This window comes from Somniosus microcephalus, unplaced genomic scaffold (assembly GCF_052327205.1).
Source record: "Somniosus microcephalus isolate GS21.2 unplaced genomic scaffold, FLI_Smic_1.0 unresolved_chr1, whole genome shotgun sequence".
Taxonomy (NCBI): Eukaryota; Metazoa; Chordata; class Chondrichthyes; order Squaliformes; family Somniosidae; genus Somniosus; species Somniosus microcephalus.
In genome coordinates this window covers 22258848-22285334 of record NW_028225179.1, presented here as the reverse complement: position 1 = coordinate 22285334, position 26487 = coordinate 22258848, and the positions used below count along the sequence as shown (strand labels likewise).

Here is a 26487-nt window from a genome sequence, read left to right as displayed (position 1 = left end):
TGAGAGATAAATAATGCGCGAGAAATCCTCGTTCTTTTCAGTATTCACTCATGGGATCTGAAGCCCCAGTTTAACATCTTACTAGAAGGACGGCACTGCCGACAGCGCAGCACTACCTCAGTACTGCCCTGGAGTGTCAGCCTGGATTATGCACTCAAGCCTCTGGAGTGAGGCTTGAGTATGCTGCCGCTGAGCCACGGCTGACACCTAAACTCAGTTCATTTGGCTGGAGTAAAATGACGGAGATAATGGGAAAAATGATAATGGAGTAAATTTTCAACTTGGTGTCCAAGATTAAACCGGGCATCGTTTTAGAAACAGCCCGATTAATGTTGCCACAGATTTCATAAGCTTTGAAAATCAGGCCTGTCTATAATGGGCGGGGTCGCGGTCAGTTGCGAATCATTCTGGGTCTGTTCAAACCGCGAGTGCTCACAGCCCCGGATCATTCTGTGTCTGTTTGAAATGGCAGAGCTCACAACCTCGGATCATGCCGTTTTTTTAGAAGCAGAGCGATTTCAGCTTTGATGACCGAGTTGTTGAGTTTAAGAAAATGTGCCAGGGCTCGTCCGGGATTTGAACCCGGGACCTCTCGCATTTTCATCGTGAAATGCCCAAAGCGAGAATCATACCCCTAGACCAACGAGCCGCCGATGTCATTTCCCATTTGCATTGAGTTTCACTGCGCTGGTGCGAATCCAGCTCACAGAGGACCTGTTAATACAGTTGAAATATTTTTATCTTTTCCTCAATCCACTTCTTTTTTCGAGCAGTTTCCTTGAACCTGTTCACTATTCGCCCCATAAAAAGAGATTCAGCGGCCGCATAGACTAATGGATTAGGCATCTGACTTCTGTTGCAAATTCTTCAGTTATCAGAAGATTGAAGGTTCAAGTCCTACAAAGGTCTTTTAATTATCTGGGCGACACTTTTTATATTCTGAATCTGGCGTGAAACCGGCCATTTTTGACAGTCCCTCATCTGAAGTAACGGAAGGCCTGTTGCTTACATTAAGCTGATTGTACATTTTCAACATTGTAGATCTGTGTGCACGGGCAGGATAAGCGGTGAAGTTGAATTTCTTTCAGGGTAGTTCTAATTAGATGTAAAAAGCAAGAAATGGAATATCTGAAAGCAGTATATTGGTGAGACGAGGTGGCCGAGAGGTTAAGGCGATGGACTGCTAATCTATTGTGCTCTGCACGCGTGGGTTCGAATCCCATTCTCGTCGTTACTGTATTACACGTTTGATGCTGATGCACTTTCCAAGCATTTCACTGAATCTTACTTGAAATACAATTTCGTGAAAATTGCACTGGTCTGTGCCCCTGCATTGCTCATATCTTGTTAAAATTAAAATATTCCAAGAAATTTCTCAACCCACCTTGAATGAAAGTGGAGTATGAGATCGTGAATCGGAGATTGAGAACCCTCTCTTCCTTCTTCCTTCCTTTGAGATTGGCACCGAATGAAAAGACTAGCGGCAACAGAGGCAAATGATTAGGGAACAGGAACATAAATTTCTCCTTTGGAATTTCAAAAATATTTATCAAACTTAAAGACGAGATTTTCTGTTTTTGGGTCTTTGGTTGAGAGATAAATAATGCGCGAGAAATCCTCGTTCTTTTCAGTATTCTCTCATGGGATCTGAAGCCCCAGTTTAACATCTTACTAGAAGGACGGCACTGCCGACAGCGCAGCACTACCTCAGTACTGCCCTGGAGTGTCAGCCTGGATTATGCACTCAAGCCTCTGGAGTGAGGCTTGAGTATGCTGCCGCTGAGCCACGGCTGACACCTAAACTCAGTTCATTTGACTGGAGTAAAATGACGAAGATAATGGGAAAAATGATAATGGAGTAAATTTTCAACTTGGTGTCCAAGATTAAACCGGGCATCGTTTTAGAAACAGCCCGATTAATGTTGCCACAGATTTCATAAGCTTTGAAAAGCAGGCCTGTCTATAATGGGCGGGGTCGCGGTCAGTTGCGAATCATTCTGGGTCTGTTTAAACCGCGAGTGCTCACAGCCCCGGATCATTCTGTGTCTGTTTGAAATGGCAGAGCTCACAACCTCGGATCATGCCGTTTTTTTAGAAGCAGAGCGATTTCAGCTTTGATGACCGAGTTGTTGAGTTTAAGAAAATGTGCCAGGGCTCGTCCGGGATTTGAACCCGGGACCTCTCGCATTTTAATCGTGAAATGCCCAAAGCGAGAATCATACCCCTAGACCAACGAGCCGCCGATGTCATTTCCCATTTGCATTGAGTTTCACTGCGCTGGTGCGAATCCAGCTCACAGAGGACCTGTTAATACAGTTGAAATATTTTTATCTTTTCCTCAATCCACTTCTTTTTTCGAGCAGTTTCCTTGAACCTGTTCACAATTCGCCCCATAAAAAGAGATTCAGCGGCATCAGCGGCCGCATAGACTAATGGATTAGGCATCTGACTTCTGTTGCAAATTCTTCAGTTATCAGAAGATTGAAGGTTCAAGTCCTACAAAGGTCTTTTAATTATCTGGGCGACACTTTTTATATTCTGAATCTGGCGTGAAACCGGCCATTTTTGACAGTCCCTCATCTGAAGTAACGGAAGGCCTGTTGCTTACATTAAGCTGATTGTACATTTTCAACATTGTAGATCTGTGTGCACGGGCAGGATAAGCGGTGAAGTTGAATTTCTTTCAGGGTAGTTCTAATTAGATGTAAAAAGCAAGAAATGGAATATCTGAAAGCAGTATATTGGTGAGACGAGGTGGCCGAGAGGTTAAGGCGATGGACTGCTAATCCATTGTGCTCTGCACGCGTGGGTTCGAATCCCATTCTCTTCGTTACTGTATTACACGTTTGATGCTGATGCACTTTCCAAGCATTTCACTGAATATTACTTGAAATACAATTTCGTGAAAATTGCACTGGTGTTGCTGGTCTGTGCCCCTGCATTGCTCATATCCTGTTAAAATTAAAATATTCCAAGAAATTTCTCAACCCACCTTGAATGAAAGTGGAGTATGAGATCGTGAATCGGAGATTGAGAACCCTCTATTCCTTCTTCCTTCCTTTGAGATTGGCACCGAATGAAAAGACTAGCGGCAACAGAGGCAAATGATTAGGGAACAGGAACATAAATTTCTCCTTTGGAATTTCAAAAATATTTATCAAACTTAAAGACGAGATTTTCTGTTTTTGGGTCTTTGGTTGAGAGATAAATAATGCGCGAGAAATCCTCGTTCTTTTCAGTATTCACTCATGGGATCTGAAGCCCCAGTTTAACATCTTACTAGAAGGACGGCACTGCCGACAGCGCAGCACTACCTCAGTACTGCCCTGGAGTGTCAGCCTGGATTATGCACTCAAGCCTCTGGAGTGAGGCTTGAGTATGCTGCCGCTGAGCCACGGCTGACACCTAAACTCAGTTCATTTGGCTGGAGTAAAATGACGGAGATAATGGGAAAAATGATAATGGAGTAAATTTTCAACTTGGTGTCCAAGATTAAACCGGGCATCGTTTTAGAAACAGCCCGATTAATGTTGCCACAGATTTCATAAGCTTTGAAAATCAGGCCTGTCTATAATGGGCGGGGTCGCGGTCAGTTGCGAATCATTCTGGGTCTGTTCAAACCGCGAGTGCTCACAGCCCCGGATCATTCTGTGTCTGTTTGAAATGGCAGAGCTCACAACCTCGGATCATGCCGTTTTTTTAGAAGCAGAGCGATTTCAGCTTTGATGACCGAGTTGTTGAGTTTAAGAAAATGTGCCAGGGCTCGTCCGGGATTTGAACCCGGGACCTCTCGCATTTAATCGTGAAATGCCCAAAGCGAGAATCATACCCCTAGACCAACGAGCCGCCGATGTCATTTCCCATTTGCATTGAGTTTCACTGCGCTGGTGCGAATCCAGCTCACAGAGGACCTGTTAATACAGTTGAAATATTTTTATCTTTTCCTCAATCCACTTCTTTTTTCGAGCAGTTTCCTTGAACCTGTTCACAATTCGCCCCATAAAAAGAGATTCAGCGGCATCAGCGGCCGCATAGACTAATGGATTAGGCATCTGACTTCTGTTGCAAATTCTTCAGTTATCAGAAGATTGAAGGTTCAAGTCCTACAAAGGTCTTTTAATTATCTGGGCGACACTTTTTATATTCTGAATCTGGCGTGAAACCGGCCATTTTTGACAGTCCCTCATCTGAAGTAACGGAAGGCCTGTTGCTTACATTAAGCTGATTGTACATTTTCAACATTGTAGATGTGTGTGCACGGGCAGGATAAGCGGTGAAGTTGAATTTCTTTCAGGTTAGTTCTAATTAGATGTAAAAAGCAAGAAATGGAATATCTGAAAGCAGTATATTGGTGAGACGAGGTGGCCGAGAGGTTAAGGCGATGAACTGCTAATCCATTGTGCTCTGCACGCGTGGGTTCGAATCCCATTCTCGTCGTTACTGTATTACACGTTTGATGCTGATGCACTTTCCAAGCATTTCACTGAATATTACTTGAAGTACAATTTCGTGAAAATTGCACTGGTGTTGCTGGTCTGTGCCCCTGCATGGCTCATATCTTGTTAAAATTAAAATATTCCAAGAAATTTCTCAACCCACCTTGAATGAAAGTGGAGTATGAGATCGTGAATCGGAGATTGAGAACCCTCTCTTCCTTCTTCCTTCCTTTGAGATCGGCACCGAATGAAAAGACTAGCGGCAACAGAGGCAAATGATTAGGGAACAGGAACATAAATTTCTCCTTTGGAATTTCAAAAATATTTATCAAACTTAAAGACGAGATTTTCTGTTTTTGGGTCTTTGGTTGAGAGATAAATAATGCGCGAGAAATCCTCGTTCTTTTCAGTATTCTCTCATGGGATCTGAAGCCCCAGTTTAACATCTTACTAGAAGGACGGCACTGCCGAAAGCGCAGCACTACCTCAGTACTGCCCTGGAGTGTCAGCCTGGATTATGCACTCAAGCCTCTGGAGTGAGGCTTGAGTATGCTGCCGCTGAGCCACGGCTGACACCTAAACTCAGTTCATTTGGCTGGAGTAAAATGACGGAGATAATGGGAAAAATGATAATGGAGTAAATTTTCAACTTGGTGTCCAAGATTAAACCGGGCATCGTTTTAGAAACAGCCCGATTAATGTTGCCACAGATTTCATAAGCTTTGAAAATCAGGCCTGTCTATAATGGGCGGGGTCGCGGTCAGTTGCGAATCATTCTGGGTCTGTTTAAACCGTGAGTGCTCACAGCCCCGGATCATTCTGTGTCTGTTTGAAATGGCAGAGCTCACAACCTCGGATCATGCCGTTTTTTTAGAAGCAGAGCGATTTCAGCTTTGATGACCGAGTTGTTGAGTTTAAGAAAATGTGCCAGGGCTCGTCCGGGATTTGAACCCGGGACCTTTCGCATTTTAATCGTGAAATGCCCAAAGCGAGAATCATACCCCTAGACCAACGAGCCGCCGATATCATTTCCCATTTGCATTGAGTTTCACTGCGCTGGTGCGAATCCAGCTCACAGAGGACCTGTTAATACAGTTGAAATATTTTTATCTTTTCCTCAATCCACTTCTTTTTTCGAGCAGTTTCCTTGAACCTGTTCACAATTCGCCCCATAAAAAGAGATTCAGCGGCATCAGCGGCCGCATAGATTAATGGATTAGGCATCTGACTTCTGTTGCAAATTCTTCAGTTATCAGAAGATTGAAGGTTCAAGTCCTACAAAGGTCTTTTAATTATCTGGGCGACACTTTTTATATTCTGAATCTGGCGTGAAACCGGCCATTTTTGACAGTCCCTCATCTGAAGTAACGGAAGGCCTGTTGCTTACATTAAGCTGATTGTACATTTTCAACATTGTAGATCTGTGTGCACGGGCAGGATAAGCGGTGAAGTTGAATTTCTTTCAGGGTAGTTCTAATTAGATGTAAAAAGCAAGAAATGGAATATCTGAAAGCGGTACATTGGTGAGACGAGGTGGCCGAGAGGTTAAGGCGATGGACTGCTAATCCATTGTGCTCTGCACGCGTGCGTTCGAATCCCATTCTCGTCGTTACTGTATTACACGGCTGATGCACTTTCCAAGCATTTCACTGAATCTTACTTGAAATACAATTTCGTGAAAATTGCACTGGTCTGTGCCCCTGCATTGCTCATATCTTGTTAAAATTAAAATATTCCAAGAAATTTCTCAACCCACCTTGAATGAAAGTGGAGTATGAGATCGTGAATCGGAGATTGAGAACCCTCTCTTCCTTCTTCCTTCCTTTGAGATCGGCACCGAATGAAAAGACTAGCGGCAACAGAGGCAAATGATTAGGGAACAGGAACATAAATTTCTCCTTTGGAATTTCAAAAATATTTATCAAACTTAAAGACGAGATTTTCTGTTTTTGGGTCTTTGGTTGAGAGATAAATAATGCGCGAGAAATCCTCGTTCTTTTCAGTATTCTCTCATGGGATCTGAAGCCCCAGTTTAACATCTTACTAGAAGGACGGCAATGCCGACAGCGCAGCACTACCTCAGTACTGCCCTGGAGTGTCAGCCTGGATTATGCACTCAAGCCTCTGGAGTGAGGCTTGAGTATGCTGCCGCTGAGCCACGGCTGACACCTAAACTCAGTTCATTTGGCTGGAGTAAAATGACGGAGATAATGGGAAAAATGATAATGGAGTAAATTTTCAACTTGGTGTCCAAGATTAAACCAGGCATCGTTTTAGAAACAGCCCGATTAATGTTGCCACAGATTTCATAAGCTTTGACAATCAGGCCTGTCTATAATGGGCGGGGTCGCGGTCAGTTGCGAATCATTCTGGGTCTGTTTAAACCGCGAGTGCTCACAGCCCCGGATCATTCTGTGTCTGTTTGAAATGGCAGAGCTCACAATCTCGGATCATGCCGTTTTTTTAGAAGCAGAGCGATTTCAGCTTTGATGACCGAGTTGTTGAGTTTAAGAAAATGTGCCAGGGCTCGTCCGGGATTTGAACCCGGGACCTCTCGCATTTAATCGTGAAATGCCCAAAGCGAGAATCATACCCCTAGACCAACGAGCCGCCGATGTCATTTCCCATTTGCATTGAGTTTCACTGCGCTGGTGCGAATCCAGCTCACAGAGGACCTGTTAATACAGTTGAAATATTTTTATCTTTTCCTCAATCCACTTCTTTTTTCGAGCAGTTTCCTTGAACCTGTTCACAATTCGCCCCATAGAAAGAGATTCCGCGGCATCAGCGGCCGCATAGACTAATGGATTAGGCATCTGACTTCTGTTGCAAATTCTTCAGTTATCAGAAGATTGAAGGTTCAAGTCCTACAAAGGTCTTTTAATTATCTGGGCGACACTTTTTATGTTCTGAATCTGGCGTGAAACCGGCCATTTTTGACAGTCCCTCATCTGAAGGAACGGAAGGCCTGTTGCTTACATTAAGCTGATTGTACATTTTCAAAATTGTAGATCTGTGTGCACGGGCAGGATAAGCGGTGAAGTTGAATTTCTTTCAGGGTAGTTCTAATTAGATGTAAAAAGCAAGAAATGGAATATCTGAAAGCAGTATATTGGTGAGACGAGGTGGCCGAGAGGTTAAGGCGATGGACTGCTAATCCATTGTGCGCTGCACGCGTGGGTTCGAATCCCATCCTCGTCGTTACTGTATTACACGTTTGATGCTGATGCACTTTCCAAGCATTTCACTGAATATTACTTGAAATACAATTTCGTGAAAATTGCGCTGGTGTTGCTGGTCTGTGCCCCTGCATCGCTCATATCTTGTTAAAATTAAAATATTCCAAGAAATTTCTCAACCCACCTTGAATGAAAGTGGAGTATGAGATCGTGAATCGGAGATTGAGAACCCTCTCTTCCTTCTTCCTTCCTTTGAGATTGGCACCGAATGAAAAGACTAGCGGCAACAGAGGCAAATGATTAGGGAACAGGAACATAAATTTCTCCTTTGGAATATCAAAAATATTTATCAAACTTAAAGACGAGATTTTCTGTTTTTGGGTCTTTGGTTGAGAGATAAATAATGCGCGAGAAATCCTCGTTCTTTTCAGCATTCTCTCATGGGATCTGAAGCCCCAGTTTAACATCTTACTAGAAGGACGGCACTGCCGACAGCGCAGCACTACCTCAGTACTGCCCTGGAGTGTCAGCCTGGATTATGCACTCAAGTCTCTGGAGTGAGGCTTCAGTATGCTGCCGCTGAGCCACGGCTGACACCTAAACTCATTTCATTTGACTGGAGTAAAATGACGGAGATAATGGGAAAAATGATAATGGAGTAAATTTTCAACTTGGTGTCCAAGATTAAACCGGGCATCGTTTTAGAAACAGCCCGATTTGTGTTGCCACAGATTTCATGAGCTTTGAAAATCAGGCCTGTCTATAATGGGCGGGGTCGCGGCCAGTTGCGAATCATTCTGGGTCTGTTTAAACCGCGAGTGCTCACAGCCCCGGATCATTCTGTGTCTGTTTGAAATGGCAGAGCTCACAATCTCGGATCATGCCGTTTTTTTAGAAGCAGAGCGATTTCAGCTTTGATGACCGAGTTGTTGAGTTTAAGAAAATGTGGCAGGGCCCGTCCGGGATTTGAACCCGGGACCTCTCGCATTTTAATCGTGAAATGCCCAAAGCGAGAATCATACCCCTAGACCAACGAGCCGCCGATATCATTTCCCATTTGCATTGAGTTTCACTGCGCTGGTGCGAATCCAGCTCACAGAGGACCTGTTAATACAGTTGAAATATTTTTATCTTCTCCTCAATCCACTTCTTTTTTCGAGCAGTTTCCTTGAACCTGTTCACAATTCGCCCCATAAAAAGAGATTCAGCGGCATCAGCGGCCGCATAGACTAACGGATTAGGCATCTGACTTCTGTTGCAAATTCTTCAGTTATCAGAAGATTGAAGGTTCAAGTCCTACAAAGGTCTTTTAATTATCTGGGCGACACTTTTTATATTCTGAATCTGGCGTGAAACCGGCCATTTTTGACAGTCCCTCATCTGAAGTAACGGAAGGCCTGTTGCTTACATTAAGCTGATTGTACATTTTCAACATTGTAGATCTGTGTGCACGGGCAGGATAAGCGGTGAAGTTGAATTTCTTTCAGGGTAGTTCTAATTAGATGTAAAAAGCAAGAAATGGAATATCTGAAAGCAGTATATTGGTGAGACGAGGTGGCCGAGAGGTTAAGGCGATGGACTGCTAATGCATTGTGCTCTGCACGCATGGGTTCGAATCTCATTCTCGTCGTTACTGTATTACACGGCTGATGCACTTTCCAAGCATTTCACTGAATATTACTTGAAATACAATTTCGTGAAAATTGCACTGGTGTTGCTGGTCTGTGCCCCTGCATTGCTCATATCTTGTTAAAATTAAAATATTCCAAGAAATTTCTCAACCCACCTTGAATGAAAGTGGAGTATGAGATCGTGAATCGGAGATTGAGAACCCTCTCTTCCTTCTTCCTTCCTTTGAGATTGGCACCGAATGAAAAGACTAGCGGCAACAGAGGCAAATGATTAGGGAACAGGAACATAAATTTCTCCTTTGGAATTTCAAAAATATTTATCAAACTTAAAGACGAGATTTTCTGTTTTTGGGTCTTTGGTTGAGAGGTAAATAATGCGCGAGAAATCCTCGTTCTTTTCAGTATTCTCTCATGGGATCTGAAGCCCCAGTTTAACATCTTACTAGAAGGACGGCACTGCCGACAGCGCAGCACTCCCTCAGTACTGCCCTGGAGTGTCAGCCTGGATTATGCACTCAAGCCTCTGGAGTGAGGCTTGAGTATGCTGCCGCTGAGCCACGGCTGACACCTAAACTCAGTTCATTTGACTGGAGTAAAATGACGGAGATAAAGGGATAAATGATAATGGAGTAAACTTTCAACTTTGCGTCCAAGATTAAACCGGGCATCGTTTGAGAAGCAGCCCGATTTATGTTGCCACAGATTTCATAAGCTTTGAAAATCAGGCCTGCCTATAATGGGCGGGGTCGCGGTCAGTTGCGAATCATTCTGGGTCTGTTTAAACCGCGAGTGCTCACAGCCCCGGATCATTCTGTGTCTGTTTGAAATGGCAGAGCTCACAATCTCGGATCATGCCGATTTTTTAGAAGCAGAGCGATTTCAGCTTTGATGACCGAGTTGTTGTGTTTAAGAAAATGTGCGAGGGCTCGTCCGGGATTTTAACCCGGGACCTTTCGCATTTTAATCGTGAAATGCCCAAAGCGAGAATCATACCCCTAGACCAACGAGCCGCCGATATCATTTCCCATTTGCAGTGAGTTTCACTGCGCTGGTGCGAATCCAGCTCACAGAGGACCTGTTAATACAGGTGAAATATTTTTATCTTTTCCTCAATCCACTTCTTTTTTCGAGCAGTTTCCTTGAACCTGCTCACAATTCGCCCCATAAAAAGAGATTCAGCGGCATCAGCGGCCGCATAGACTAATGGATTAGGCATCTGACTTCTGTTGCAAATTCTTCAGTTATCAGAAGATTGAAGGTTCAAGTCCTACAAAGGTCTTTTAATTATCTGGGCGACACTTTTGAAATTCTGAATCTGGCGTGAAACCGGCCATTTTTGACAGTCCCTCATCTGAAGTAACGGAAGGCCTGTTGCTTACATTAAGCTGATTGTACATTTTCAACATTGTAGATCTGTGTGCACGGGCAGGATAAGCGGTGAAGTTGAATTTCTTTCAGGGTCGTTCTAATTAGATGTAAAAAGCAAGAAATGGAATATCTGAAAGCAGTATATTGGTGAGACGAGGTGGCCGAGAGGTTAAGGCGATGGACTGCTAATCTATTGTGCTCTGCACGCGTGGGTTCGAATCCCATCCTCGTCGTTACTGTATTACACGTTTGATGCTGATGCACTTTCCAAGCATTTCACTGAATATTACTTGAAATACAATTTCGTGAAAATTGCACTGGTGTTGCTGCTCTGTGCCCCTGCATTGCTCATATCTTGTTAAAATTAAAATATTCCAAGAAATTTCTCAACCCACCTTGAATGAAAGTGGAGTATGAGATCGTGAATCGGAGATTGAGAACCCTCTCTTCCTTCTTCCTTCCTTTGAGATTGGCACCGAATGAAAAGACTAGCGGCAACAGAGGCAAATGATTAGGAAACAGGAACATAAATTTCTCCTTTGGAATTTCAAAAATATTTATCAAACTTAAAGACGAGATTTTCTGTTTTTGGGTCTTTGGTTGAGAGATAAATAATGCGCGAGAAATCCTCGTTCTTATCAGTATTCTCTCATGGGATCTGAAGCCCCAGTGTAACATCTTACTAGAAGGACGGCACTGCCGACAGCGCAGCACTACCTCAGTACTGCCCTGGAGTGTCAGCCTGGATTATGCACTCAAGCCTCTGGAGTGAGGCTTGAGTATGCTGCCGCTGAGCCACGGCTGACACCTAAACTCAGTTCATTTGACTGGAGTAAAATGACGGAGATAATGGGAAAAATGATAATGGAGTAAATTTTCAACTTGGTGTCCAAGATTAAACCGGGCATCGTTTTAGAAACAGCCCGATTAATGTTGCCACAGATTTCAAAAGCTTTGAAAATCAGGCCTGTCTATAATGGGCGGGGTCGCGGTCAGTTGCGAATCATTCTGGGTCTGTTTAAACCGCGAGTGCTCACAGCCCCGGATCATTCTGTGTCTGTTTGAAATGGCAGAGCTCACAATCTCGGATCATGCCGTTTTTTTAGAAGCAGAGCGATTTCAGCTTTGATGCCCGAGTTGTTGAGTTTAAGAAAATGTGCCAGGGCTCGTCCGGGATTTGAACCCGGGACCTCTCGCATTTTAATCGTGAAATGCCCAAAGCGAGAATCATACCCCTAGACCAACGAGCCGCCGATATCATTTCCCATTTGCATTGAGTTTCACTGCGCTGGTGCGAATCCAGCTCACAGAGGACCTGTTAATACAGTTGAAATATTTTTATCTTTTCCTCAATCCACTTCTTTTTTCGAGCAGTTTCCTTGAACCTGTTCACAATTCGCCCCATAAAAAGAGATTCAGCGGCATCAGCGGCCGCATAGACTAATGGATTAGGCATCTGACTTCTGTTGCAAATTCTTCAGTTATCAGAAGATTGAAGGTTCAAGTCCTACAAAGGTCTTTTAATTATCTGGGCGACACTTTTTATATTCTGAATCTGGCGTGAAACCGGCCATTTTTGACAGTCCCTCATCTGAAGTAACGGAAGGCCTGTTGCTTACATTAAGCTGATTGTACATTTTCAACATTGTAGATCTGTGTGCACGGGCAGGATAAGCGGTGAAGTTGAATTTCTTTCAGGGTAGTTCTAATTAGATGTAAAAAGCAAGAAATGGAATATCTGAAAGCAGTATATTGGTGAGACGAGGTGGCCGAGAGGTTAAGGCGAGGGACTGCTAATCCATTGTGCTCTGCACACGTGGGTTCGAATCCCATTCTCGTCGTTACTGTATTACACGTTTGATGCTGATGCACTTTCCAAGCATTTCACTGAATATTACTTGAAATACAATTTCGTGAAAATTGCGCTGGTGTTGCTGGTCTGTGCCCCTGCATTGCTCATATCTTGTTAAAATTAAAATATTCCAAGAAATTTCTCAACCCACCTTGAATGAAAGTGGAGTATGAGATCGTGAATCGGAGATTGAGAACCCTCTCTTCCTTCTTCCTTCCTTTGAGATTGGCACCGAATGAAAAGACTAGCGGCAACAGAGGCAAATGATTAGGGAACAGGAACATAAATTTCTCCTTTGGAATTTCAAAAATATTTATCAAACTTAAAGACGAGATTTTCTGTTTTTGGGTCTTTGGTTGAGAGATAAATAATGCGCGAGAAATCCTCGTTCTTTTCAGCATTCTCTCATGGGATCTGAAGCCCCAGTTTAACATCTTACTAGAAGGACGGCACTGCCGACAGCGCAGCACTACCTCAGTACTGCCCTGGAGTGTCAGCCTGGATTATGCACTCAAGCCTCTGGAGTGAGGCTTGAGTATGTTGCCGCTGAGCCACGGCTGACACCTAAACTCAGTTCATTTGGCTGGAGTAAAATAACGGAGATAATGGGAAAAATGATAATGGAGTAAATTTTCAACTTCGTGTCCAAGATTAAACCGGGCATCGTTTTAGAAACAGCCCGATTAATGTTGCCACAGATTTCATAAGCTCTGAAAATCAGGCCTGTCTATAATGGGCGGGGTCGCGGTCAGTTGCGAATCATTCTGGGTCTGTTTAAACCGCGAGTGCTCACAGCCCCGGATCATTCTGTGTCTGTTTGAAATGGCAGAGCTCACAATCTCGGATCATGCCGTTTTTTTTAGAAGCAGAGCGATTTCAGCTTTGATGACCGAGTTGTTGTGTTTAAGAAAATGTGCGAGGGCTCGTCCGGGATTTTAACCCGGGACCTTTCGCATTTTAATCGTGAAATGCCCAAAGCGAGAATCATACCCCTAGACCAACGAGCCGCCGATATCATTTCCCATTTGCAGTGAGTTTCACTGCGCTGGTGCGAATCCAGCTCACAGAGGACCTGTTAATACAGGTGAAATATTTTTATCTTTTCCTCAATCCACTTCTTTTTTCGAGCAGTTTCCTTGAACCTGCTCACAATTCGCCCCATAAAAAGAGATTCAGCGGCATCAGCGGCCGCATAGACTAATGGATTAGGCATTTGACTTCTGTTGCAAATTCTTCAGTTATCAGAAGATTGAAGGTTCAAGTCCTACAAAGGTCTTTTAATTATCTGGGCGACACTTTTGAAATTCTGAATCTGGCGTGAAACCGGCCATTTTTGACAGTCCCTCATCTGAAGTAACGGAAGGCCTGTTGCTTACATTAAGCTGATTGTACATTTTCAACATTGTAGATCTGTGTGCACGGGCAGGATAAGCGGTGAAGTTGAATTTCTTTCAGGGTCGTTCTAATTAGATGTAAAAAGCAAGAAATGGAATATCTGAAAGCAGTATATTGGTGAGACGAGGTGGCCGAGAGGTTAAGGCGATGGACTGCTAATCCATTGTGCTCTGCACGCGTGGGTTCGAATCCCATCCTCGTCGTTACTGTATTACACGTTTGATGCTGATGCACTTTCCAAGCATTTCACTGAATATTACTTGAAATACAATTTCGTGAAAATTGCACTGGTGTTTGCTGCTCTGTGCCCCTGCATTGCTCATATCTTGTTAAAATTAAAATATTCCAAGAAATTTCTCAACCCACCTTGACTGAAAGTGGAGTATGAGATCGTGAATCGTAGATTGAGAACCCTCTCTTCCTTCTTCCTTCCTTTGAGGATTGGCACCGAATGAAAAGACTAGCGGCAACAGAGGCAAATGATTAGGGAACAGGAACATAAATTTCTCCTTTGGAATATCAAAAATATTTATCAAACTTAAAGACGAGATTTTCTGTTTTTGGGTCTTTGGTTGAGAGATAAATAATGCGCGAGAAATCCTCGTTCTTTTCAGCATTCTCTCATGGGATCTGAAGCCCCAGTTTAACATCTTACTAGAAGGACGGCACTGCCGACAGCGCAGCACTACCTCAGTACTGCCCTGGAGTGTCAGCCTGGATTATGCACTCAAGTCTCTGGAGTGAGGCTTGAGTATGCTGCCGCTGAGCCACGGCTGACACCTAAACTCAGTTCATTTGACTGGAGTAAAATGACGGAGATAATGGGAAAAATGATAATGGAGTAAATTTTCAACTTGGTGTCCAAGATTAAACCGGGCATCGTTTTAGAAACAACCCGATTTATGTTGCCACAGATTTCATAAGCTTTGAAAATCAGGCCTGTCTATAATGGGCGGGGTCGCGGTCAGTTGCGAATCATTCTGGGTCTGTTTAAACCGCGAGTGCTCACAGCCCCGGATCATTCTGTGTCTGTTTGAAATGGCAGAGCTCACAATCTCGGATCATGCCGTTTTTTTAGAAGCAGAGCGATTTCAGCTTTGATGACCGAGTTGTTGAGTTTAAGAAAATGTACCAGGGCTCGTCCGGGATTTGGACCCGGGACCTCTCGCATTTTAATCGTGAAATGCCCAAAGCGAGAATCATACCCCTAGACCAACGAGCCGCCGATATTATTTCCCATTTGCATTGAGTTTCACTGCGCTGGTGCGAATCCAGCTCACAGAGGACCTGTTAATACAGTTGAAATATTTTTATCTTTTCCTCAATCCACTTCTTTTTTCGAGCAGTTTCCTTGAACCTGTTCACAATTCGCCCCATAAAAAGAGATTCAGCGGCATCAGCGGCCGCATAGACTAACGGATTAGGCATCTGACTTCTGTTGCAAATTCTTCAGTTATCAGAAGATTGAAGGTTCAAGTCCTACAAAGGTCTTTTAATTATCTGGGCGACACTTTTTATATTCTGAATCTGGCGTGAAACCGGCCATTTTTGACAGTCCCTCATCTGAAGTAACGGAAGGCCTGTTGCTTACATTAAGCTGATTGTACATTTTCAACATTGTAGATCTGTGTGCACGGGCAGGATAAGCGGTGAAGTTGAATTTCTTTCAGGGTAGTTCTAATTAGATGTAAAAAGCAAGAAATGGAATATCTGAAAGCAGTATATTGGTGAGACGAGGTGGCCGAGAGGTTAAGGCGATGAACTGCTCATCTATTGTGCTCTGCACGCGTGGGTTCGAATCCCATCCTCGTCGTTACTGTATTACACGTTTGATGCTGATGCACTTTCCAAGCATTTCACTGAATATTACTTGAAATACAATTTCGTGAAAATTGCGCTGGTGTTGCTGGTCTGTGCCCCTGCATTGCTCATATCTTGTTAAAATTAAAATATTCCAAGAAATTTCTCAACCCACCTTGAATGAAAGTGGAGTATGAGATCGTGAATCGGAGATTGAGAACCCTCTCTTCCTTCTTCCTTCCTTTGAGGATTGGCACCGAATGAAAAGACTAGCGGCAACAGAGGCAAATGATTAGGGAACAGGAACATAAATTTCTCCTTTGGAATATCAAAAATATTTATCAAACTTAAAGACGAGATTTTCTGTTTTTGGGTCTTTGGTTGAGAGATAAATAATGCGCGAGAAATCCTCGTTCTTTTCAGCATTCTCTCATGGGATCTGAAGCCCCAGTTTAACATCTTACTAGAAGGACGGCACTGCCGACAGCGCAGCACTACCTCAGTACTGCCCTGGAGTGTCAGCCTGGATTATGCACTCAAGTCTCTGGAGTGAGGCTTGAGTATGCTGCCGCTGAGCCACGGCTGACACCTAAACTCAGTTCATTTGACTGGAGTAAAATGACGGAGATAATGGGAAAAATGATAATGGAGTAAATTTTCAACTTGGTGTCCAAGATTAAACCGGGCATCGTTTTAGAAACAACCCGATTTATGTTGCCACAGATTTCATAAGCTTTGAAAATCAGGCCTGTCTATAATGGGCGGGGTCGCGGTCAGTTGCGAATCATTCTGGGTCTGTTTAAACCGCGAGTGCTCACAGCCCCGGATCATTCTGTGTCTGTTTGAAATGGCAGAGATCACAATCTCGGATCATGCCGTTTTTTTAGAAGCAGAGCGATTTCAGCTTTGATGACCGAGTTGTTGAGTTTAAGAAAATGCACCAGGGCTCGTCCGGGATTTGAACCCGGGACCTCTCGCATTTTAATCGTGAAATGCCCAAAGCGAGAATCATACCCCTAGACCAACGAGCCGCCGATATTATTTCCCATTTGCATTGAGTTTCACTGCGCTGGTGCGAATCCAGCTCACAGAGGACCTGTTAATACAGTTGAAATATTTTTATCTTTTCCTCAATCCACTTCTTTTTTCGAGCAGTTTCCTTGAACCTGTTCACAATTCGCCCCATAAAAAGAGATTCAGCGGCATCAGCGGCCGCATAGACTAACGGATTAGGCATCTGACTTCTGTTGCAAATTCTTCAGTTATCAGAAGATTGAAGGTTCAAGTCCTACAAAGGTCTTTTAATTATCTGGGCGACACTTTTTATATTCTGAATCTGGCGTGAAACCGGCCATTTTTGACAGTCCCTCATCTGAAGTAACGGAAGGCCTGTTGCTTACATTAAGCTGATTGTACATTTTCAACATTGTAGATCTGTGTGCACGGGCAGGATAAGCGGTGAAGTTGAATTTCTTTCAGGTTAGTTCTAATTAGATGTAAAATGCAAGAAATGGAATATCTGAAAGCAGTATATTGGTGAGACGAGGTGGCCGAGAGGTTAAGGCGATGGACTGCTAATCCATTGTGCTCTGCACGCGTGGGTTCGAATCCCATTCTCGTCGTTACTGTATTACACGTTTGATGCTGATGCACTTTCCAAGCATTTCACTGAATATTACTTGAAATACAATTTCGTGAAAATTGCACTGGTGTTGCTGGTCTGTGCCCCTGCATTGCTCATATCTTGTTAAAATTAAAATATTCCAAGAAATTTCTCAACCCACCTTGAATGAAAGTGGAGTATGAGATCGTGAATCGGAGATTGAGAACCCTCTCTTCCTTCTTCCTTCCTTTGAGATTGGCACTGAATGAAAAGACTAGCGGCAACAGAGGCAAATGATTAGGGAACAGGAACATAAATTTCTCCTTTGGAATTTCAAAAATATTTATCAAACTTAAAGACGAGATTTTCTGTTTCTGGGTCTTTGGTTGAGAGATAAATAATGCGCGAGAAATCCTCGTTCTTTTCAGCATTCTCTCATGGGATCTGAAGCCCCAGTTTAACATCTTACTAGAAGGACGGCACTGCCGACAGCGCAGCACTACCTCAGTACTGCCCTGGAGTGTCAGCCTGGATTATGCACTCAAGCCTCTGGAGTGAGGCTTGAGTATGTTGCCGCTGAGCCACGGCTGACACCTAAACTCAGTTCATTTGGCTGGAGTAAAATGACGGAGATAATGGGAAAAATGATAATGGAGTAAATTTTCAACTTGGTGTCCAAGATTAAACCGGGCATCATTTTAGAAACAGCCCGATTTATGTTGCCACAGATTTCATAAGCTTTGAAAATCAGGCCTGTCTATAATGGGCGGGGTCGCGGTCAGTTGCGAATCATTCTGGGTCTGTTTAAACCGCGAGTGCTCACAGCCCCGGATCATTCTGTGTCTGTTTGAAATGGCAGAGCTCACAACCTCGGATCATGCCGTTTTTTTAGAAGCAGAGCGATTTCAGCTTTGATGACCGAGTTGTTGAGTTTAAGAAAATGTGCCAGGGCTCGTCCGGGATTTGAACCCGGGACCTCTCGCATTTTAATCGTGAAATGCCCAAAGCGAGAATCATACCCCTAGACCAACGAGCCGCCGATGTCATTTCCCATTTGCATTGAGTTTCACTGCGCTGGTGCGAATCCAGCTCACAGAGGACCTGTTAATACAGTTGAAATATTTTTATCTTTTCCTCAATCCACTTCTTTTTTCGAGCAGTTTCCTTGAACCTGTTCACAATTCGCCCCATAAAAAGAGATTCAGCGGCCGCATAGACTAATGGATTAGGCATCTGACTTCTGTTGCAAATTCTTCAGTTATCAGAAGATTGAAGGTTCAAGTCCTACAAAGGTCTTTTAATTATCTGGGCGACACTTTTTATATTCTGAATCTGGCGTGAAACCGGCCATTTTTGACAGTCCCTCATCTGAAGTAACGGAAGGCCTGTTGCTTACATTAAGCTGATTGTACATTTTCAACATTGTAGATCTGTGTGCACGGGCAGGATAAGCGGTGAAGTTGAATTTCTTTCAGGGTAGTTCTAATTAGATGTAAAAAGCAAGAAATGGAATATCTGAAAGCAGTATATTGGTGAGACGAGGTGGCTGAGAGGTTAAGGCGATGGACTGCTAATCCATTGTGCTCTGCACGCGTGGGTTCGAATCCCATTCTCGTCGTTACTGTATTACACGTTTGATGCTGATGCACTTTCCAAGCATTTCACTGAATCTTACTTGAAATATAATTTCGTGAAAATTGCACTGGTGTTGCTGGTCTGTGTCCCTGCATTGCTCATATCTTGTTAAAATTAAAATATTCCAAGAAATTTCTCAACCCACCTTGAATGAAAGTGGAGTATGAGATCGTGAATCGGAGATTGAGAACCCTCTCTTCCTTCTTCCTTCCTTTGAGATTGGCACCGAATGAAAAGACTAGCGGCAACAGAGGCAAATGATTAGGGAACAGGAACATAAATTTCTCCTTTGGAATTTCAAAAATATTTATCAAACTTAAAGACGAGATTTTCTGTTTTTGGGTCTTTGGTTGAGAGATAAATAATGCGCGAGAAATCCTCGTTCTTATCAGTATTCTCTCATGGGATCTGAAGCCCCAGTTTAACATCTTACTAGAAGGACGGCACTGCCGACAGCGCAGCTCTACCTCAGTACTGCCCTGGAGTGTCAGCCTGGATTATGCACTCAAGCCTCTGGAGTGAGGCTTGAGTATGCTGCCGCTGAGCCACGGCTGACACCTAAACTCAGTTCATTTGGCTGGAGTAAAATGACGGAGATAATGGGAAAAATGATAATGGAGTAAATTTTCAACTTGGTGTCCAAGATTAAACCGGGCATCGTTTTAGAAACAGCCCGATTAATGTTGCCACAGATTTCATAAGCTTTGAAAATCAGGCCTGTCTATAATGGGCGGGGTCGCGGTCAGTTGCGAATCATTCTGGGTCTGTTTAAACCGCGAGTGCTCACAGCCCCGGATTATTCTGTGTCTGTTTGAAATGGCAGAGCTCACAACCTCGGATCATGCCGTTTTTTTAGAAGCAGAGCGATTTCAGCTTTGATGACCGAGTTGTTGAGTTTAAGAAAATGTGCCAGGGCTCGTCCGGGATTTGAACCCGGGACCTCTCGCATTTTAATCGTGAAATGCCCAAAGCGAGAATCATAACCCTAGACCAACGAGCCGCCGATGTCATTTCCCATTTGCATTGAGTTTCACTGCGCTGGTGCGAATCCAGCTCACAGAGGACCTGTTAATACAGTTGAAATATTTTTATCTTTTCCTCAATCCACTTCTTTTTTCGAGCAGTTTCCTTGAACCTGTTCACAATTCGCCCCATAAAAAGAGATTCAGCGGCCGCATAGACTAATGGATTAGGCATCTGACTTCTGTTGCAAATTCTTCAGTTATCAGAAGATTGAAGGTTCAAGTCCTACAAAGGTCTTTTAATTATCTGGGCGACACTTTTTATATTCTGAATCTGGCGTGAAACCGGCCATTTTTGACAGCCCCTCATCTGAAGTAACGGAAGGCCTGTTGCTTACATTAAGCTGATTGTACATTTTCAACATTGTAGATCTGTGTGCACGGGCAGGATAAGCGGTGAAGTTGAATTTCTTTCAGGGTAGTTCTAATTAGATGTAAAAAGCAAGAAATGGAATATCTGAAAGCAGTATATTGGTGAGACGAGGTGGCCGAGAGGTTAAGGCGATGGACTGCTAATCTATTGTGCTCTGCACGCGTGGGTTCGAATCCCATTCTCGTCGTTACTGTATTACACGTTTGATGCTGATGCACTTTCCAAGCATTTCACTGAATATTACTTGAAATACAATTTCGTGAAAATTGCACTGGTGTTGCTGGTCTGTGCCCCTGCATTGCTCATATCTTGTTAAAATTAAAATATTCCAAGAAATTTCTCAACCCACCTTGAATGAAAGTGGAGTATGAGATCGTGAATCGGAGATTGAGAACCCTCTCTTCCTTCTTCCTTCCTTTGAGATTGGCACCGAATGAAAAGACTAGCGGCAACAGAGGCAAATGATTAGGGAACAGGAACATGAATTTCAAAAATAATTATCAAACTTAAAGACGAGATTTTCTGTTTTTGGGTCTTTGGTTGAGAGATAAATAATGCGCGAGAAATCCTCGTTCTTATCAGTATTCTCTCATGGGATCTGAAGCCCCAGTTTAACATCTTACTAGAAGGACGGCACTGCCGACAGCGCAGCACTACCTCAGTACTGCCCTGGAGTGTCAGCCTGGATTATGCACTCAAGCCTCTGGAGTGAGGCTTGAGTATGCTGCCGCTGAGCCACGGCTGACACCTAAACTCAGTTCATTTGACTGGAGTAAAATGACGGAGATAATGGGAAAAATGATAATGGAGTAAATTTTCAACTTGGTGTCCAAGATTAAACCGGGCATCGTTTTAGAAACAGCCCGATTAATGTTGCCACAGATTTCATAAGCTTTGAAAATCAGGCCTGTCTATAATGGGCGGGGTCGCGGTCAGTTGCGAATCATTCTGGGTCTGTTTAAACCGCGAGTGCTCACAGCCCCGGATCATTCTGTGTCTGTTTGAAATGGCAGAGCTCACAATCTCGGATCATGCCGTTTTTTTAGAAGCAGAGCGATTTCAGCTTTGATGACCGAGTTGTTGAGTTTAAGAAAATGTGCCAGGGCTCGTCCGGGATTTGAACCCGGGACCTCTCGCATTTTAATCGTGAAATACCCAAAGCGAGAATCATACCCCTAGACCAACGAGCCGCCGATGTCATTTCTCATTTGCATTGAGTTTCACTGCGCTGGTGCGAATCCAGCTCACAGAGGACCTGTTAATACAGTTGAAATATTTTTATCTTTTCCTCAATCCACTTCTTTTTTCGAGCAGTTTCCTTGAACCTGTTCACAATTCGCCCCATAAAAAGAGATTCAGCGGCCGCATAGACTAATGGATTAGGCATCTGACTTCTGTTGCAAATTCTTCAGTTATCAGAAGATTGAAGGTTCAAGTCCTACAAAGGTCTTTTAATTATCTGGGCGACACTTTTTATATTCTGAATCTGGCGTGAAACCGGCCATTTTTGACAGTCCCTCATCTGAAGTAACGGAAGGCCTGTTGCTTCCATTAAGCTGATTGTACATTTTCAACATTGTAGATCTGTGTGCACGGGCAGGATAAGCGGTGAAGTTGAATTTCTTTCAGGGTAGTTCTAATTAGATGTAAAAAGCAAGAAATGGAATATCTGAAAGCAGTATATTGGTGAGACGAGGTGGTCGAGAGGTTAAGGCGATGGACTGCTAATCCATTGTGCTCTGCACGCGTGGGTTCGAATCCCATCCTCGTCGTTACTGTATTACACGTTTGATGCTGATGCACTTTCCAAGCATTTCACTGAATCTTACTTGAAATACAATTTCGTGAAAATTGCACTGGTCTGTGCCCCTGCATTGCTCATATCTTGTTAAAATTAAAATATTCCAAGAAATTTCTCAACCCACCTTGAATGAAAGTGGAGTATGAGATCGTGAATCGGAGATTGAGAACCCTCTCTTCCTTCTTTTGAGATCGGCACCGAATGAAAAGACTAGCGGCAACAGAGGCAAATGATTAGGGAACAGGAACATAAATTTCTCCTTTGGAATTTCAAAAATATTTATCAAACTTAAAGACGAGATTTTCTGTTTTTGGGTCTTTGGTTGAGAGATAAATAATGCGCGAGAAATCCTCGTTCTTTTCAGTATTCTCTCATGGGATCTGAAGCCCCAGTTTAACATCTTACTAGAAGGACGGCACTGCCGACAGCGCAGCACTACCTCAGTACTGCCCTGGAGTGTCAGCCTGGATTATGCACTCAAGCCTCTGGAGTGAGGCTTGAGTATGCTGCCGCTGAGCCACGGCTGACACCTAAACTCAATTCATTTGGCTGGAGTAAAATGACGGAGATAATGGGAAAAATGATAATGGAGTAAATTTTCAACTTGGTGTCCAAGATTAAACCGGGCATCGTTTGAGAAACAGCCCGATTAATGTTGCCACAGATTTCATAAGCTTTGAAAATCAGGCCTGTCTATAATGGGCGGGGTCGCGGTCAGTTGCGAATCATTCTCGGTCTGTTTAAACCGCGAGTGCTCACAGCCCCGGATCATTCTGTGTCTGTTTGAAATGGCAGAGCTCACAACCTCGGATCATGCCGTTTTTTTAGAAGCAGAGCGATTTCAGCTTTGATGACCGAGTTGTTGAGTTTAAGAAAATGTGCCAGGGCTCGTCCGGGATTTGAACCCGGGACCTCTCGCATTTTAATCGTGAAATGCCCAAAGCGAGAATCATACCCCTAGACCAACGAGCCGCCGATATCATTTCCCATTTGCATTGAGTTTCACTGCGCTGGTGCGAATCCAGCTCACAGAGGACCTGTTAATACAGTTGAAATATTTTTATCTTTTCCTCAATCCACTTCTTTTTTCGAGCAGTTTCCTTGAACCTGTTCACAATTCGCCCCATAAAAAGAGATTCAGCGGCATCATCGGCCGCATAGATTAATGGATTAGGCATCTGACTTCTGTTGCAAATTCTTCAGTTATCAGAAGATTGAAGGTTCAAGTCCTACAAAGGTCTTTTAATTATCTGGGCGACACTTTTTATATTCTGAATCTGGCGTGAAACCGGCCATTTTTGACAGTCCCTCATCTGAAGTAACGGAAGGCCTGTTGCTTACATTAAGCTGATTGTACATTTTCAACATTGTAGATCTGTGTGCACGGGCAGGATAAGCGGTGAAGTTGAATTTCTTTCAGGGTAGTTCTAATTAGATGTAAAAAGCAAGAAATGGAATATCTGAAAGCGGTATATTGGTGAGACGAGGTGGCCGAGAGGTTAAGGCGATGGACTGCTAATCCATTTTGCTCTGCACGCGTGCGTTCGAATCCCATTCTCGTCGTTACTGTATTACACGGCTGATGCACTTTCCAAGCATTTCACTAAATCTTACTTGAAATACAATTTCGTGAAAATTGCACTGGTCTGTGCCCCTGCATTGCTCATATCTTGTTAAAATTAAAATATTCCAAGAAATTTCTCAACCCACCTTGAATGAAAGTGGAGTATGAGATCGTGAATCGGAGATTGAGAACCCTCTCTTCCTTCTTCCTTCTTTTGAGATCGGCACCGAATGAAAAGACTAGCGGCAACAGAGGCAAATGATTAGGGAACAGGAACATAAATTTCTCCTTTGGAATTTCAAAAATATTTATCAAACTTAAAGACGAGATTTTCTGTTTTTGGGTCTTTGGTTGAGAGATAAATAATGCGCGAGAAATCCTCGTTCTTTTCAGTATTCTCTCATGGGATCTGAAGCCCCAGTTTAACATCTTACTAGAAGGACGGCACTGCCGACAGCGCAGCACTACCTCAGTACTGCCCTGGAGTGTCAGCCTGGATTATGCACTCAAGCCTCTGGAGTGAGGCTTGAGTATGCTGCCGCTGAGCCACGGCTGACACCTAAACTCAATTCATTTGGCTGGAGTAAAATGACGGAGATAATGGGAAAAATGATAATGGAGTAAATTTTCAACTTGGTGTCCAAGATTAAACCGGGCATCGTTTGAGAAACAGCCCGATTAATGTTGCCACAGATTTCATAAGCTTTGAAAATCAGGCCTGTCTATAATGGGCGGGGTCGCGGTCAGTTGCGAATCATTCTCGGTCTGTTTAAACCGCGAGTGCTCACAGCCCCGGATCATTCTGTGTCTGTTTGAAATGGCAGAGCTCACAATCTCGGATCATGCCGTTTTTTTAGAAGCAGAGCGATTTCAGCTTTGATGACCGAGTTGTTGAGTTTAAGAAAATGTGCCAGGGCTCGTCCGGGATTTGAACCCGAAACCTCTCGCATTTAATCGTGAAATGCCCAAAGCGAGAATCATACCCCTAGACCAACGAGCCGCCGATGTCATTTCCCATTTGCATTGAGTTTCACTGCGCTGGTGCGAATCCAGCTCACAGAGGACCTGTTAATACAGTTGAAATATTTTTATCTTTTCCTCAATCCACTTCTTTTTTCGAGCAGTTTCCTTGAACCTGTTCACAATTCGCCCCATAAAAAGAGATTCAGCGGCATCAGCGGCCGCATAGATTAATGGATTAGGCATCTGACTTCTGTTGCAAATTCTTCAGTTATCAGAAGATTGAAGGTTCAAGTCCTACAAAGGTCTTTTAATTATCTGGGCGACACTTTTTATATTCTGAATCTGGCGTGAAACCGGCCATTTTTGACAGTCCCTCATCTGAAGTAACGGAAGGCCTGTTGCTTACATTAAGCTGATTGTACATTTTCAACATTGTAGATCTGTGTGCACGGGCAGGATAAGCGGTGAAGTTGAATTTCTTTCAGGGTAGTTCTAATTAGATGTAAAAAGCAAGAAATGGAATATCTGAAAGCGGTATATTGGTGAGACGAGGTGGCCGAGAGGTTAAGGCGATGGACTGCTAATCCATTGTGCTCTGCACGCGTGCGTTCGAATCCCATTCTCGTCGTTACTGTATTACACGTTTGATGCTGATGCACTTTCCAAGCATTTCACTAAATATTACTTGAAATACAATTTCGTGAAAATTGCACTGGTGTTGCTGGTCTGTCCCCCTGCATTGCTCATATCTTGTTAAAATTAAAATATTCCAAGAAATTTCTCAACCCACCTTGAATGAAAGTGGAGTATGAGATCGTGAATCGGAGATTGAGAACCCTCTCTTCCTTCTTCCTTCCTTTGAGATCGGCACCGAATGAAAAGACTAGCGGCAACAGAGGCAAATGATTAGGGAACAGGAACATAAATTTCTCCTTTGGAATTTCAAAAATATTTATCAAACTTAAAGACGAGATTTTCTGTTTTTGGGTCTTTGGTTGAGAGATAAATAATGCGCGAGAAATCCTCGTTCTTTTCAGTATTCTCTCATGGGATCTGAAGCCCCAGTTTAACATCTTACTAGAAGGACGGCACTGCCGACAGCGCAGCACTACCTCAGTACTGCCCTGGAGTGTCAGCCTGGATTATGCACTCAAGTCTCTGGAGTGAGGCTTGAGTATGCTGCCGCTGAGCCACGGCTGACACCTAAACTCAGTTCATTTGACTGGAGTAAAATGACGGAGATAATGGGAAAAATGATAATGGAGTAAATTTTCAACTTGGTGTCCAAGATTAAACCGGGCATCGTTTTAGAAACAGCCCGATTTATGTTGCCACAGATTTCATGAGCTTTGAAAATCAGGCCTGTCTATAATGGGCGGGGTCGCGGTCAGTTGCGAATCATTCTGGGTCTGTTTAAACCGCGAGTGCTCACAGCCCCGGATCATTCTGTGTCTGTTTGAAATGGCAGAGCTCACAATCTCGGATCATGCCGTTTTTTTGGAAGCAGAGCGATTTCAGCTTTGATGACCGAGTTGTTGAGTTTAAGAAAATGTGGCAGGGCTCGTCCGGGATTTGAACCCGGGACCTCTCGCATTTTAATCGTGAAATGCCCAAAGCGAGAATCATACCCCTAGACCAACGAGCCGCCGATATCATTTCCCATTTGCATTGAGTTTCACTGCGCTGGTGCGAATCCAGCTCACAGAGGACCTGTTAATACAGTTGAAATATTTTTATCTTTTCCTCAATCCACTTCTTTTTTCGAGCAGTTTCCTTGAACCTGTTCACAATTCGCCCCATAAAAAGAGATTCAGCGGCATCAGCGGCCGCATAGACTAACGGATTAGGCATCTGACTTCTGTTGC

At 43.6% G+C, this 26487-nt stretch overlaps 16 non-coding genes across 16 annotated transcripts; 6 read left to right on the top strand and 10 right to left on the bottom strand.

The window, feature by feature from the left end:
• Positions 1-561: 561 nt before the first annotated feature.
• On the bottom strand, positions 562-649 carry trnap-ugg (transfer RNA proline (anticodon UGG)). The gene is given in 2 exon segments: positions 562-597; positions 614-649. It is a non-coding gene; the product is annotated as a tRNA-Pro (tRNA).
• A 1502-nt stretch (positions 650-2151) lies between these two features.
• On the bottom strand, positions 2152-2239 carry trnap-ugg (transfer RNA proline (anticodon UGG)). Its single transcript is given in 2 exon segments — positions 2152-2187; positions 2204-2239. It is a non-coding gene; the product is annotated as a tRNA-Pro (tRNA).
• Positions 2240-3759: 1520 nt separating this feature from the next.
• On the bottom strand, positions 3760-3846 carry trnap-ugg (transfer RNA proline (anticodon UGG)). Its single transcript is given in 2 exon segments — positions 3760-3795; positions 3811-3846. It is a non-coding gene; the product is annotated as a tRNA-Pro (tRNA).
• A 3113-nt stretch (positions 3847-6959) lies between these two features.
• Positions 6960-7046, bottom strand: trnap-ugg (transfer RNA proline (anticodon UGG)). Its single transcript is given in 2 exon segments — positions 6960-6995; positions 7011-7046. It is a non-coding gene; the product is annotated as a tRNA-Pro (tRNA).
• A 509-nt stretch (positions 7047-7555) lies between these two features.
• On the top strand, positions 7556-7637 carry trnas-gcu (transfer RNA serine (anticodon GCU)). Its single transcript has one exon. It is a non-coding gene; the product is annotated as a tRNA-Ser (tRNA).
• A 3128-nt stretch (positions 7638-10765) lies between these two features.
• On the top strand, positions 10766-10847 carry trnas-gcu (transfer RNA serine (anticodon GCU)). The gene has a single exon. It is a non-coding gene; the product is annotated as a tRNA-Ser (tRNA).
• Positions 10848-11776: 929 nt separating this feature from the next.
• trnap-ugg (transfer RNA proline (anticodon UGG)) lies at positions 11777-11864 on the bottom strand. The gene is given in 2 exon segments: positions 11777-11812; positions 11829-11864. It is a non-coding gene; the product is annotated as a tRNA-Pro (tRNA).
• A 2118-nt stretch (positions 11865-13982) lies between these two features.
• On the top strand, positions 13983-14064 carry trnas-gcu (transfer RNA serine (anticodon GCU)). The gene has a single exon. It is a non-coding gene; the product is annotated as a tRNA-Ser (tRNA).
• Positions 14065-16604: 2540 nt separating this feature from the next.
• trnap-ugg (transfer RNA proline (anticodon UGG)) lies at positions 16605-16692 on the bottom strand. The gene is given in 2 exon segments: positions 16605-16640; positions 16657-16692. It is a non-coding gene; the product is annotated as a tRNA-Pro (tRNA).
• A 509-nt stretch (positions 16693-17201) lies between these two features.
• Positions 17202-17283, top strand: trnas-gcu (transfer RNA serine (anticodon GCU)). The gene has a single exon. It is a non-coding gene; the product is annotated as a tRNA-Ser (tRNA).
• Positions 17284-18212: 929 nt separating this feature from the next.
• trnap-ugg (transfer RNA proline (anticodon UGG)) lies at positions 18213-18300 on the bottom strand. The gene is given in 2 exon segments: positions 18213-18248; positions 18265-18300. It is a non-coding gene; the product is annotated as a tRNA-Pro (tRNA).
• A 500-nt stretch (positions 18301-18800) lies between these two features.
• trnas-gcu (transfer RNA serine (anticodon GCU)) lies at positions 18801-18882 on the top strand. The gene has a single exon. It is a non-coding gene; the product is annotated as a tRNA-Ser (tRNA).
• A 2514-nt stretch (positions 18883-21396) lies between these two features.
• Positions 21397-21484, bottom strand: trnap-ugg (transfer RNA proline (anticodon UGG)). Its single transcript is given in 2 exon segments — positions 21397-21432; positions 21449-21484. It is a non-coding gene; the product is annotated as a tRNA-Pro (tRNA).
• Positions 21485-21984: 500 nt separating this feature from the next.
• Positions 21985-22066, top strand: trnas-gcu (transfer RNA serine (anticodon GCU)). The gene has a single exon. It is a non-coding gene; the product is annotated as a tRNA-Ser (tRNA).
• Positions 22067-22979: 913 nt separating this feature from the next.
• Positions 22980-23067, bottom strand: trnap-ugg (transfer RNA proline (anticodon UGG)). The gene is given in 2 exon segments: positions 22980-23015; positions 23032-23067. It is a non-coding gene; the product is annotated as a tRNA-Pro (tRNA).
• A 3112-nt stretch (positions 23068-26179) lies between these two features.
• trnap-ugg (transfer RNA proline (anticodon UGG)) lies at positions 26180-26267 on the bottom strand. Its single transcript is given in 2 exon segments — positions 26180-26215; positions 26232-26267. It is a non-coding gene; the product is annotated as a tRNA-Pro (tRNA).
• Positions 26268-26487: the final 220 nt, after the last annotated feature.